The sequence below is a fragment of the Dendrobates tinctorius genome, unplaced genomic scaffold, assembly GCF_039654945.1.
Source record: "Dendrobates tinctorius isolate UK_male_01 unplaced genomic scaffold, ASM3965494v1 ptg000086l, whole genome shotgun sequence".
NCBI classification, from domain to species: domain Eukaryota; kingdom Metazoa; phylum Chordata; class Amphibia; order Anura; family Dendrobatidae; genus Dendrobates; species Dendrobates tinctorius.
In genome coordinates, this window is record NW_027361754.1 from 7,085,740 (window position 1) to 7,101,033 (window position 15,294).

The 15,294-nt window shown below is 47.1% G+C and overlaps 1 pseudogene; it reads left to right on the forward strand.

Moving 5' to 3' along the window:
* Positions 1-3,760: 3,760 nt before the first annotated feature.
* On the forward strand, positions 3,761-14,885 carry LOC141098040 (uncharacterized; annotated as a pseudogene).
* Positions 14,886-15,294: the final 409 nt, after the last annotated feature.

Here is a 15,294-nt window from a genome sequence, read left to right on the forward strand (position 1 = left end):
CTGAGTACCAAGGACCCAGCTGTGATCTTACCCCACCGGTGCTCCCCCTTAGGTCCAGCGCTGATAAGTCCCACGTCCTGTGCCCCCCAGAGACTGCTGTGCTGTGTTCTTCCAGGTGCAGCAAGATGGCCACCGGATTCTGAGGTGGAGAGGGAAGGGGGCGGAGAGCTGGAAAAGGGCGCGCTGGGCCATGTAAAAGCACACCCCTCCTGCCTCGATCCGCCCCTTCTATGACACTGCAGTGTCATTTTCGTCATCCGGGGGGCGGGCCGGGGGCGGCGACTTCGGCTAGGCCGAAGCCGCGGCCTAAATTTGAGGTCTCCTGCCCAGCAGGGCTCCAGGACGGCGCGGTCGTCCGCGGGGGGGTCGGATTTAAACCAGACCCCCCCAGAATGAAAGGAGGGCTGGCGGTGGGGCCATATATGTGACTGGGGCCCTGTGGAGGGTCCCTTGGGTGCCATTGCTGCAGAGACCGGGGCGCAGGGAGCCCGGTCTCTGATAAGTGCCGAGCCTCGCTGCACCTCCCCCGGTCCCAAAAGGAGCCCACAGGTGGACTGGGGTCCCTGGTGCCTGGTACAGGCCCTATCTGCGGTGTCTCAACCTAATACCCCCAGAGGGGGATTAGGGAGGGTGCTGCTGTCACCGTCAGGAGGCTTCATCGTCGCCTCGACCTGGACCCAGAGCCGGACGGAACTGAGGAAGGAGGGGGGTCTCGACCTCGAACCAGTACCCGAGGGACTTGTGAGGGAGCGACATGGGGAATAGCCACCTCGACCTCAACCGGGTACCCCTAATAGGGGACCGAGGAGGATGCCATGCCGGGAGTCTCGCTGGAGACCCTCTTTTCTTCATCTGTAGTCCTTTGGAAAAAAGATCCAGGAAAAAGACGGAGTAAAAAAAAAAAATCTTAGGTGTGCCTCCTGCAACACTAAACAAAAACTGGAGAAGGCTGACGCCGTCCAGGGGTGTATACTGCAGAGGAGGAGCCAAAGTTAATTTTTTTCAGATTATGCATAGTGTCGCCTCCTAGTGGACAGCAGCATAACACCCACGGTTCTGTGTCCCCCAATAAGGTGACAGAGTAAATGCCTTTTCCTTTCCAATTATCTCCTGAGGAGCCTCCTCCTATACACCGGGCTGTGGCTTCTGGGGTTCTACAGGAGATTTTTTAGGATTTGTGCCTGTCACACCCCTTCTAGGTGAGTGCAATACCGCTTCTGGCTTTTATGGTATCTATCACCCTATGTGCATGTGGCGCCCCTGCGGCTCAGTCGCCACAGAGGTACTGCACCTTCTCCTAAGGTGTAGTGCCCCACCATCCAGGTAAGGTGGGAACTCCTTTCCACACTCCAACACTTGCACCCCAAACAACAGGGTAGTTCTGCACAACCACATTGCGGCTCAGTGCTTAGAGAGTAGCAGAGCACCTTTGGTGGTTCCCTGCTTGGAACACTGGATGTGCTGGGAGGTGGGTGGAGTTTAGATACATAAAAGAGTGGGAAAGTGTAGGATGACAGGTCAGTCTGACAGAAGGTCAGTCGGGTAGGAAGTCACTCAGACAGGAGTGAGGATCCCTGGAAGAAGGGATGGAGGAAGGAGTGCTGCAGCTGCCTCAGTGATCTGAGCCAGCTGGCACAGGAAAGGAAAAGAAGGAGAAAGACGTAGAACTGAAACCTAAGCTTCCATAAGAGAGAGAAAGACAAGTACGGAACGAAGGAGTAGAGAGAACAGAGAGGACATGGGTTAGAAGAGGAACCCTGCCTATAGGTTCTCAGCGCAAGGCCGGTGCCCGGTCCCTGAGGTTGTATGGACACTTATGGTTCTGCAGCAGACACCGGTGGAGTAGTAAATGCATTACTCCCATCTAAGACTTGGGGCACAACAGCAATCGGATAGAGAGCCGGGACTCAGGAGAAGGGAGTCCCCGAAGCAGGCTACAGCTGTCTGCCATACAAGTAGAGTTCTTGGGAACATCTGTCAGGAAGAACTCCAGAGTACCACGGTACTGGAGATCTTCACACTTAAAGGCGCTATAGAGGAGACGTTCAGAAAAGGCACATAAGTTGGCGGAGTGCTGGAGGGGAGCTTTCCATCTTGCCTGGAGGTTGACTGAGTCCCTGACCCGGAGGACACGGCACAGAAGCGGACATTACTGACTGTGAGTAAAGCTTTGGAAATACATGCCCTTGTGTCCTCTTTTCCTTCCTGCGTCCGTCTGCCTGACACAGCTACATCCCTTGCGCCGGACACTACACCACCTAAGTGTCCCCACATCTACACTGCCCTGGGACAACAGCCCTGCCTGTGGAGGGCTATACCATCCTTGCTGCACAGCACCATCTGTCCCAGAGGATCTGTCTGCAGCATCGCCTTAACACCTCCCTTGCCGAACACCACAGGTGGCGTCACGAACTATTCCATTCCATTAACTACATTCCCCCATTACTTTGGGCGCCCAGGGCCACGGACCGGGTCACCGCTGCTGTGACACATTCCCCTGACACCGGCCCGGTACCGAGTTCCCCACAGCCCTGGGGGGGCGACCCATGCACATCTGTCCCCAGCTAATACACATCCAGATTGCAGGAGTTGGGTGGGCAACTAGAACTGAAGCCCCCTAAAGCTAACCCACAAATTAAAGCTGTAACTGCACATCATTTAGATATCTATTTAATTCTATCAGACCCCCCAGTACTGCAGAACCCACCTTGATATCTACCCCCTACTGTAAGCATTCTGCTTGTTTCTGAATTGTCCATGCAAAACAGTATATTCATCAGATAAGATATTCAATGAACTCCGTGATCTGACTCAAGAGAAAAGCACGCAGAACTTGTTCCATCGAGCTGGATAATAGCCGGCTGTATTGCATCAATTCTACTGGTATTATCACAGAGTGTAATAGGGCAGTAAGTCATACAACGTTTCATCTATTCTTTAATCTAGATTATTGTAATCCGCAAACTCTGAGAATTTCTGGATGTCAAAGTAAAGGACTATTCACTGGACCTTTCTCATTTCTTTTGTGAATTTTAGCCGTATTTGTTGGCTCGTAATCCAAGAGACATGAAAACCTACATTTACATATATTACCTAGCACATGTGCTTCCTCCAGAGAAGCAACAGGTAGCAGGTAGAGCCATTATAATGGGGTCCAGCAGCTGAGGACCCCATTCTGGTGTAACATCACGATAATCATCTTTAATCCACACCTCTTTTTTGAGGTACACTCCTTAACAAATGAGTCACAAAAAATGTCTGGAACATGAAAATAAATCTAAGAGCTAATTAAATAAGCCATAAAAACATTAAGTGACCTGATCTTTACACAAGAAATGTTGGCCATTTTTTCACCTAGGCACAAAACCATTAGTAACTTGGGTCCATTAGTTGTGATTGTGTGAGAGATGGAGGAGAATATGTTGTGGTGACCAGAGGAAGGACGGGGAGAGGTGTGGGTAGAGAAAGCTATACGTGGGAGGCCACATGTAGCACCACAGGAGGAGGGGTGAAGACCACTACAACCAGGTCCTGGAGCCACTCGCTGCTGATGGAGATTATTTCAGGAAGCAGCCCAATGATTGTGACGTTCCCTCTGTGCAGGGATGTTTTATATCACATCCCATCATTGCAGTGTATGTTGCTGGCGTATAACTTGTAGGAGTATTATTTTTTATGGTTTGTTAAGGGAAGAAGAAAGTTAGACCCTGTGAGGTGCATTGTTGTCACTGTGTTAGGAGATCTGTGCAAAGTGAAACAGATGCAAGACATGAGCACAGATTTGGTGCATTCTTGGCAACCACGTCTAGCAACACCTTGGAGACAAAACCATGTAAAGCCAAGCTGTGCACCGACCTCACTATTAATAATAAGGATTGTTTGCTGATCAATCAGCACTGACGTAGCAAACAGCAGCAGAGTCAATGGCTGCTGGTTGTGACCTTCTCCTTGGAGACTAGGAACGCTCACAGTCTCAGGTAGGTTCTTTATTTCCACCTTTAAAAAGTCACCTGCTGTGGGTGTCTCATTATTAACACTGCTCTGATTCTTTCAGGAATACTGCCGAGATGTTCATAACCATTCTGTATGGAGGTAAGCAGAAACTAGACTGTTTCTACAAAATCTGAGACAGTTGGGTCGCACCATTGCACTCATAGAAACCTTGCGGGCTTTTCTTTACTTTGAATTTAAAAAAATATGTGAATGAGACAAAATCTCATAGTTACATAGGTTGAAAAAAGACTTAGGTCCATCAAGTTCAATCTTTCCTTCATAATCTGATTCAGTTTTGTAAATAAATGTAAATGTGATATTCCCTGTGATGAGTAACTCTCTGTCCTCCTCTGATTTCCTCCGCAGAGAGTGAAGAGACACTTTTTAATATCAACTGCAAGGTTCAGCTCCTACTGGAAAGTATCAAAAACTTATGTCACTATGAAAATGAAGGTACGAAGGGAACATGGAAGGAATGGAAGAATAATAGAACTGGAGCATTATAATATATAATAGGATATAGGAAGGAGCTTTATAAATTAGCACTTACCGAACAAGCTGCCGCGGAAACCCGGATACCTGGATCACTCCTGCTGATAAGCTGTTCAGCGCCGCAGCTGCATGTGTTGCGGCTGTGTCACAGACACAGCACATGCATGGAGAGCCCAACAAACAGGCTCCCCATGCATGTGATGTAACTGTCACACACCCGCGACTCATGCAGCTGGGGCGCCGAACAGCTGATCATCGCGAGTGCTCCAGGTATGCTGGTTCCTGATGCAGCTTCTTCGGTAGCACTATAGCTTAGCGAATAAGGAGGGAACCGAAGATATTCGCTCATCTCTAGTTTTAATGTATAATTCTGTGGTAGGAGACATGAGGTAACATAAACCTGTGTGCTGTAATTCTGAAGTCTGAAGCATTATATATAGTATATGGCACAGTGTATTGTGTTATTGTACAGTATCGCAGTTTGGTGCATTACATTTTTTCTAGAATACTATGATACAGTTGTGGCCAAAAGTATTGACACCCCTACAATTCTGTCAGCTAATACTCAGGTTCTTCCTGAAAATGATTGCAAACACAAATTCTTTGGTATTATTATCTTCATTTAATTTGTCTTAAATGAAAAAAACACAAAAGAGAATGAAGCAAAAAGCAAAACATTGATCATTTCACACAAAACTCCAAAAATGGGCCAGACAAAAGTATTGGCACCCTCAGCCTAATGCTTGGTTGCACAACCTTTAGCCAAAATAACTGTGACCAACCGCTTCCGGTAACCATCAATGAGTTTCTTACAATGCTCTGCTGGAATGTTAGACCATTCTTCTTTGGCAAACTGCTCCAGGTCCCTGATATTAGAAGGGTGCCTTCTCCAAACTGCCATTTTTAGATCTCTCCACAGGTGTTCTATGGGATTCAGGTCTGGACTCATTGCTGGCCACCTTAGAAGTCTCCAGTGCTTTTTCTCAAATCATTTTCTAGTGCTTTTTGAAGTGTGTTTTGGGTCATTGTCCTGCTGGAAGACCCATGACCTCTGAGGGAGACCCAGCTTTCTCACACTGGGCCCTACATTATGCTGCAGAATTTGTTGGCAATCTTCTGACTTCATAATGCCATGCACATGGTCAAGCGGTCCAGTGCCAGAGGCAGCAAAGCAACCCCAAAACATCAGGGAACCTCCGCCATGTTTGACTGTAGGAACCATGTTCTTTTCTTTGAATGCCTCTTTTTTTCTCCTGTAAACTCTATGTTGATGCCTTTGCCCAAAAAGCTTTACTTTTGTCTCATCTGACCAGAGAACATTCTTCCAAAACATTTTAGGCTTTTTCAGGTAAGTTTTGGCAAACTCCAGCCTGGCTTTTTTATGTCTCGGGGTAAGAAGTGGGGTCTTCCTGGGTCTCCCACCATACAGTCCCTTTTCATTCAGACGCCGACGGATAGTACAGGTTGACACTGTTGTACCCTCGGACTGCAGGGCAGCTTGGACTTGTTTGGATGTTAGTCAAGGTTCTTTATCCAACATCCGCACAATCTTGCGTTGAAATCTCTTGTCAATTTTTCTTTTCCGTCCACATCTAGGGAGGTTAGCCACAGTGCCATGGGCTTTAAACTTCTTGATGACACTGCGCACGGTAGACACAGGAACATTCAGGTCTTTGGAGATGGACTTGTAGCCTTGAGATTACTCATGCTTCCTCACAATTTGGTTTCTCAAGTCCTCAGACAGTTCTTTGGTCTTCTTTCTTTTCTCCATGCTCAATGTGGTACACACAAGGACACAGGACAGAGGTTGAGTCAACTTTAATCCATGTCAACTGGCTGCAAGTGTGATTTAGTTATTGCCAACACCTGTTAGGTGCCACAGGTAAGTTACAGGTGCTGTTAATTACACAAATTAGAGAAGCATCACATGATTTTTCGAACAGTGCCAATACTTTTGTCCACCCTCTTTTTTATGTTTGGTGTGGAATTATATCCAATTTGGCTTTAGGACAATTCTTTTTGTGTTTTTTCATTTAAGAAAAATTAAATGAAGATAATACCAAAGAATTTGTGTTTGCATTCATTTTCAGGAAGAAACTGAGTATTATCTGACAGAATTGCAGGGGTGTCAATACTTTTGGCCACAACTGTATGAAGAGAAATACTTCTTGACATGATTCACAATTGTCCAGTTTTGCATTTGATGTTATTTATTCTTTCCATAAATTTAGACCAAATAATCCTCAACTTAAAGATTTTTGCTTCTTTGACCTCTGCCAAAACTGAACCATGATAATGCTCATTATAATTAACATTATCTTAACTAGTCTCTATAAATAGTCATAACTTGTATATTGCAGGGGAAATAGAACTTGCAGATGAAGGTGGGCAAGTGAAGAATCTTCAGGAGAACCAGCAGCGCTATGCCAGTGAGCTCCTGGGCGACAGGGAGACCTACGTCCTGCTTGCCGTGACCAGTAAGTAGTGGCACCTGTCTGAAAATCTGCCATACTGTGCTGAGACCAACTCCAAATTTAACAAGTGAAGTAATGTCATCAGCCCTCATCCATTAACTTCCACCTTTGCAGTCTATGCCGCCACGGCCATCGAGATGACTGCCGCCCTTGTGTTTTGTGCCATAACTGGATTTACCAGATAACCACCACCGCACAGTCCATGACATCACCGACCTTACCAGATAACCGCCGATCCACAATATATGATATCACCGACCTTACCAGATAACCGCCTCACCACAGTGTATGATATCACCAGCCTTACCAGATAATCGCCGCCCCCACAGTCTCTGGCACCACCAACCTTACCAGATAACCACCTCCCCAAAGTGTATGACATCACCATCCTTACCAGATAACCAATGCCCCATAATTTGACATTACAGGCCTTAGCAGATAACCACTGCCTCACAGTGTATGACATCGTTGGCCTTTGCCAGATAATCACCACCTCACGGTCTGTGGCACTACCAACCTTACCAGATAACCGCCGCCCCATAGTGTATGACATCACTGGCCTTACCAGATAAATCACCGCCTCACGGTCTGTGGCACTACCAACCTTACCAGATAACCGCCGCCCCATAGTGTATGACATCACCGACCTTACCAGATATCCGCTGCCCCATACATAATGTATGACATCACAGGCCTTACCAGATAACCGCCGCCCACAGTCAGGGCCGGTTTTAGAGAAAGTGGGGCTTTAGGCAAAAGTTTAAAGCGGGGTCCCAAATGCTCACATATTCCGCATCACACAAACATTTTGGCTGTATTTACAGTTGCAGAATTCAGGCCGTTAAACGAACGTGGTTGACGGCATTGAAGTTATTAGACGCCTGTTCCCGAGTTTCTTTACAGTGGCTGAGGAAGATTGATGGGGACAGATGGTCCTCGATACAGTATAATGCTGGTTCTATATAGTACATATAGCATAGTGCACTCCCCATGGTCCTTGATAGAGTATACTGCAACCCCCCCTCATAGAGTATACTTCAGACCCCCTCAAAGTATACTGCAGCCCCCCTCAGATCATACTGCAGCTACACACACACATGCACAGTATACTGCAGCCCCCCTCAGAGTATACTGCAGCTACACACACAGTATACTGCAGCTCCCCTCAGAGCATACTGCAGCCCCACTCAGAGCATACTGCAGCTACACACACACAGTATAATGCAGACCCCCTCCACACAGTATAGTGCATCTCCCAACACACAGTATAGTGCAGCTCCTCCACACACATTATAATTCAACTCCCCTCCACACACAGTATAATTCAGCCCCCCTCCACGCGCAATATAATGCAGCCCAACTCCACACACATTATAGTGCAGCTCCCCTTCACACACGGTATAATGTAGCCCCCCTCCACACACAATATAATGCATCCCCCTCCACACACATTATAGTGCAGCTACCCTCCACACAGTATAATTCAGCCCCCCTCCACACACACAGTATAATTCAGCACCCCTCCACACACATTATAATGCAGCCCCCCTCCCACGCACATTATAGTGCAGCTTCCCTCCACGCACATTATAGTGCAGCTTCCCTCCACACACAGTATAGTGCAGCTCCCCTTCACACACAGTATAGTGCAGCTCTCCCCCACACACAGTATAGTACAGCTACCCCCCAGCACACAGTATAGTGCAGCTCCATCCCAACACAGAGTATAGTGCAGCTCCCACCCTCCACACAGTATAATTCAGCCCCCCTCCACACACAGTATAATTCAGCACCCCTCCACACACATTATAATGCAGCCCCCCTCCACGCACATTACAGTGCAGCTTCCCTTCACACACAGTATAGTGCAGCTCTCCCCCACACACAGTATAGTACAGCTACCCCCCAGCACACAGTATAGTGCAGCTCCGTCCCAACACAGAGTATAGTGCAGCTCCCACCCTCCACACATTATGATGCAGCCCCCCTCCACGCACATTATAGTGCAGCTTCCCTCCACACACAGTATAGTGCAGCTCTCCCCCACACACAGTATAGTGCAGCTCTCCCCCACACACAGTATAGTACAGCTACCCCCAGCACACAGTATAGTGCAGCTCCATCCCAACACAGAGTATAGTGCAGCTTCCTCCCAGCACACAGTATAGTGCAGCTTCCTCCCAGCACACAGTATAGTGCAGCTCCCTCCAAGCAGACAGTATAGTGCAGCTCCCTCCCAGCACAGTGTTCTGTGCGTCCCAGCTGTCAAGCTGCATGCTCGAGCCCTCTCGCATTTAAAGGGCCCGCGACCTCTATTTTTTATTTTTTTTTTTTTATTTCTTTTCTCCCCTCTCCAGCTCTTGTGCAAGGGTCCACCGAGGATTTTCCCGGCGCCCCGCCAAGACAGTCTGACCCTGGTGTATAACATCACCAGCCTTACCAGATAACTACCACCCCATAGTGTATGACCTCACCTGTTTTCTCCTCATTTCTCCCTCTCTGTGTAGTGTCTTCTCATGCTCATGCTGCTTCTAATCAACTAGTGATATAGAGGTGACACTATTATTCCTCCATCTTCAGGATCCCCGGACTCCTCAGACATCATATTTACCCCATTACTGAATGATGATACCATTGTAAATGCCAAGTTTCTAGGTAAGACTGAGGCCTGTGATCTGCATGTATAGCTGCAGCGGAAATAATCCATCATATGTCAAATCTTCAAGACTGACGATATATACAAGAACATGTAGCTGGTATTAAAGGCAGGGGCGTAACTATAGTGGTCGCAGCTGCAACGCGGCCCGGACTGCTTAGGGGCCCGTCCGTCCACCAATAATGAAGGAGAAGGAGGACCCAATCATGTGACCCGCAGCAGGGAGGCATCACCGCAGGCTCTCTAGTTACATGGAGGAAGATGGACTGAATGTGGTCACCGGGTCACTTGATCCAGAGAGAGGGGTGTCCACAGGTCCTTCAGCCACCCCGCTGCTTGAGTGTGTGAGTGGCTGAGTGCTGCAAGCTGTTGCTGCGTTCTCCTGCTGCTGGCCAAGGGTCCCTCAGATCTGCATCGCTCCTTGAGCGTGTGAGTGGCTGAGTGCTCCTGCTGCTGGCCAAGAGTCCCTCAGATCTGCTCCTGTCCTGTGAGTCCTTTTATTAGGAGCCACTCAGTTCTCTCTCTCTCTCTCTCTCTCTCTCTCTCGAGAGAGAGAGAGAGAGAGAGAGATGAGGCTCTATAGTGCACAGTGAAGTGCACACTGATGATACATGATGAGGCTCTATAGTGCACAGTGAAATGCACACTGATGATGCATGATGAGGCTCTATAGCACAAAGTGAAGTGCACACTGATGATGCTCTATAGTGCATTTGATTTGAAAAAGGGGAAAATGTGCAGTAGCTGGCCATGGCCACTAAACAGTAGACAGAGCAGCTCTGTAAGACAGCAGTTCCAGCTGGCATCAAGAACAGCTGACTGGCAGGGGTGCTAGGTGTCACACCCCCACTGATCAGAAATTCCTGACCTATTCTAAGGTTAGCCAGTGGTAGTGATTTATCTGCATCCGGATTTTTTCTGCAAACACATGGAATTGCATCCTGATCAGGATTTGGTTGGAAATGTGAAATTCTGACTTCTGGGGCAGAGGAGAGAGAGGAGAGGGGAGAGAGACTGGTGAAAATGAAAGAAAAAAGAAATGGGACTCTGAGCATGCGCAGTATGAAATCCGCTTGCAGATTGAACGCAGGCATCCTGATTCGGGTGCATCTACATTGACAATCATGTTTTTTATTGCAACTGCTCTGGGGCAGTTAGTTTTCCCTTTTCTTGCTTTAGGCTTATGTAGTCCTCCGGCCGTGACGAGGCGTCTAGGAACATCGTAGGTACGCTCCACGGCTACTGCTAGTTGTGTGGTAAGATCAGGGATCTGCAATCTGCATAGTTACCAACTTCTCTGGTTTTCTGTGGCTTAGCTTGTTTTGTTTTTATTCTCCTCGGTGACCCATTCATAACAAAAACTATAGTGTGCAAAATGAATAGGGAAAATGTGAATTTGGGTGGAAAATATTTTAGCATGGGGGGCCCCCATTTGAAAGATTGCACTGGGGCCCATTTTGTAGTTACGCCACTGATTAAAGGGGTATGACGGTGGTAAACATTTAGTAGAAAAGAAAAAGGGAGATAAGCACACATGGGGTAATAATGCATTTTAAATGTGATATCGGGGGTGAGGGGGTTGCTCAGCTAATTGGGTCGTGTATGTCACAGCTCCAGTGAATATTTCTGCATGTAGATTGAAAAAGAGTAGAAGACAGACATTCTGGGAGACTGCGCTGCTGTGAAAAAGGAGTAGTTCCATGTGTGGCAATAATTCAAGTAGCTTTCATTAACGCATTTTAGTTTTGTACTCAAAACGGAAATACATATGACATGTCTATCTCCTGCTCCTCTTCAGTGGTAAGCACTTGTCACCTATCCCTGGGATAAGTGATATATGGTGATGACCTCAACTCATCAACAGAATGGGAGACAGCTGTCCCCTGTTCCCCAACAACACCAACTCTGTTCTCCAGTATTATCATCCTGGCCTTACACCTATTCTCAGCCATAAATCTTAATTAGACATCTAGATGCTGTCTTGCATTTGGGGTTAAGAGGGTCCCCATGCAGTCAGTGAGAGTCTTTAGCATTCATTCTGTATCCAGAGGAGTGGTGATAAATGCTTCTGACCAGATTACCCCTTTAACATCTGTAATTTTTCTTATATACTTTGGGTTTAAATTCATTAACATTTTCAAGAACTCTGTTTGCTGACAGTGAATAGGACCATCAGAGGCTGATCTCTTGTACATGTTGTAGAGATCCACCAAATGAGTGGACAGGGATTTACTCACTTGGCCGGTCTTTGAGGCATGCGCGGGGACACTCCGGGTTAAACAGTTCGTTCGGTTTATTAGACATCAGCATAAACCGCTCTTCATGAACATAATAGCGTGTAGCTTCCAGTACAACGTCCGTTAAACATGCAGCATTACCACATAAAGTATACAAAGTCTCTTACTGACCCCGGTCAGCGTTACTCACAGTTCATCCCTCACAGGATATCAGAGAAGCGGCTGCACTGGGATCACTGTTCCAGACGGAGCCTTGCTCACTAGGCCATCAACAGTTGCAGAGCCACAGCCGGGCAATAGTTTCCATATACAGAGCCATCACAGACTCTACCAGGTCCGGGCCTTTCCATGTGCTCTTCCAGGAAGTTCAGTCCCAGACACTTCCAACACACCCAGGCCTTCCGGGACCTTGCACTCTAACCACTCAGGATCAAACACGCAACCCATGTGACCAGACCTCAGTCACACTATATGGTACATGACTACACCCACAAGTGAGGTATAGATCACATGGTCATGACCTCACTACAGGTCCTATTACATACAGCCAGACACATACAGGCTTAATCATGGGCGTTTTGACATACGCCCACATGCATATTCTGAGTAGCATATACAGCGCCCCCTAGCTTTAACAGAGGTTACTGCACCACATAGTCTAATACTTCTCACAGTTAACGGTGGTCCATATGCTGTGAGTAAGGCTTAATGCTGAAACGCGTAGGTTTGCTTCTCGCCTGCTGTGACATTTTAACTATGGAATAAAGGGGTAGGAAACCAGGAAAGTTCACAGTAAGCAAAGATCTGGAAAATGTTGAGGTATTTACTGATTGTCACTTGAAATCCTGTAAAGTTCTACAACTTAGAACCAGCAGACGGCAGCTCTCTGGAGTCTGGACCCAAACAAAGTACCATAAGTCAACGAGAAAGAAATAAACTGGGGCGCGGGCTGAGAAATGCCACATTAAAGTGTTGATTCAGTGACTTCACCGTCTGTAAAACTTAACTGCAGAAATATGCTAGAAGTGATGGGGCGAGACGTGTTCAACACTGGGCCATCAGCATTGCCAAGAAGGGCACCTGAGATCTGTGGGCAGATAACAACCTGCTGGTGTTGTGCTTTGCTATAGTTATTTTTGCTGCTTCCATTGCTTCTCCCTGATAATTGCTGCAAGATAATCGGCTGCACTAGATGACTTACTACTTATTACTTAAACCCATGTATTCATTACTCTCCATTTTTATCATTTTTTCCTTAGTTAAAATTAATGGTTTCTTCGCAGTTTTGCTGCTCTTTTTCTTTGCATATTCTCCTTTTTGCATTGCTCCAGACAGGTTTAAATCTGCACTCTTGGACTTTGTCTTTAGAGATGTCAGGCGTCATCTTGTACAATCCACTTTTAATGTGCCGTTTCTTACATTTTTCATAGCAAAGTTGGGAAACTGGGGAGAATCCAAGGACTCCAGTCGTAAGCTGAAAACCAAAAAGTCTAACAGAAAAGGCACCGTGGTGATTTCCACTTCTCCTGAAGGTAAAAAGCATTATGGCGCTCTTTGTTTCATCCGTTGTGATTTTCTCGCCGGTCTTGAGAAAGGGTCGTGATGGAGTCAGACCATTCTATTCATTAACAGTCACATGCATGTTAATGAATTAGGAGAATCTGAAAAGTTGCTTGGGCCTCCGTCAGTGACAGAAGTAAGGAACAGCATAGCTCGTCATGAATTAGACTAGCATGCACCCATATCTGCCCATTTTGACGACAAAGCGACAGAAATGTAAACATTTTGCACATCTTTGTATTGCAAAAAAATTGTGATCTGCACTGCTTAGTAAAGGCTGCAAAAATTACCACTACTCATATCTCTGTATGGTGGATTTTAAATATACAGTATATACAGTACATATACTCAGGGGAGAAGAGAGACTAAAAGGTAGACACGTTTGCATTGGTGTCAGGTCCTCCATGAAATTAGATGTTACAAGAAGGATTGAAGAAAAGTCACAGACACCAGTGGAATTGATATATATTATTATCCTTTTTTTTGCTTACAGTTACAGGAAAGCAGACCACGTCTATCCGAAAAAGATCCGTCAGGTCGTGAGCATTTTGCCTCCAGATCGTTGCCTTTGCCAGATGGGACTTATTCTCTACAAATACATAGTTTAGATTTCTGGAAGAGATTGTCTTTACTATACATGTACTTTCACTCAAAGCAGGTACACAGAGCAACTCTGTGGATAAAGAATAGAGAGTATTCCACAAGATGTGGGTGGGGGACAGGTTTTAGGGTATGTTCATATGTGGCAGAATATTAGGCAGGTCCATTTTGCACCGGGTGCAGGATTTCTGCATTTCCTATTTAAACATTAGGATAAACAATCCTTAAGATGGGTCATCAATACCTGATCAGTGGCGGATCGACAACCCGCACACTCAACCGCACTGTGGCAGCACCGAACCGGAAGAGCACAGCGTCATACACTGTGTAGGGGCAGATCTCTGGTACTACAGCTCAGCTCACATTCACTTCAGTAGCAGCAGATAATCACACACACTGGCTCAATGCGCCATCATACACTTTGAATAGACCTGACGTAGTACATGTACATACAGAATAATCTGTCCTACCACTGTCACGACGGCTTAGTTCAACTAAGGCTGAAATACCCGGGGGCCCTGTGGTGTCCCTTTTACTAGGGGAAACCCTGTCTGACCCTCAACCCAGGGTTTTTGCTGAAAGTGCAAATGCCTGAGCCTCCGACCTTTCCTTATCTCCTGCTCAGCCCTGCACTTAACCCTCCACCCTCCACCCAGTGAGGAGTCACACCACCAAAGCTCCCACACAAATAATGACAGACAGGGAGAACTTAAACTGCACTGCGCCACACACACACAGGAATAAACAGTAATGTGAACAGGGCACAACTAAACACAAATATGGGAAGGCGAAAGGATAACGACGGATCATACGACACCAGATATGAATCTCTCTCTCTTGAACACCTCCACTCCAGACCGGAACCACTTGGTATGAAACACAAGCTATAATCGGCGACGCCCATATGCCAGTAAGACTATTTAAAGACCGTGGGCGTGACTAACCTTCCAACCTGGTCTCCAGCAGGATTAACCCCCGAGAGCCTGAAGATCAAGCCGGCGCCACTGAGGCTATAGTGGCTGGAGGTGGAACTACCTCTGCCTGCCGGACGCTGTGGTGTGAACAGCGTCCGACATGACAGTACCCAGTCTTCTACGAGGGACCCCAGGGCCCTCAAGACTCATAGGACCCGGCTTGTCCGGATGACGACAGTGAAAAGAACTGACCAGCCGATCCGCATGTATGTCTGAGGCTGGAACCCAAGACCTCTCCTCCGGACCATACCCCCGCCAGTGCACCAAATACTGAAGAGTACGGCGTACTACTCGAGAGTCCACTACCT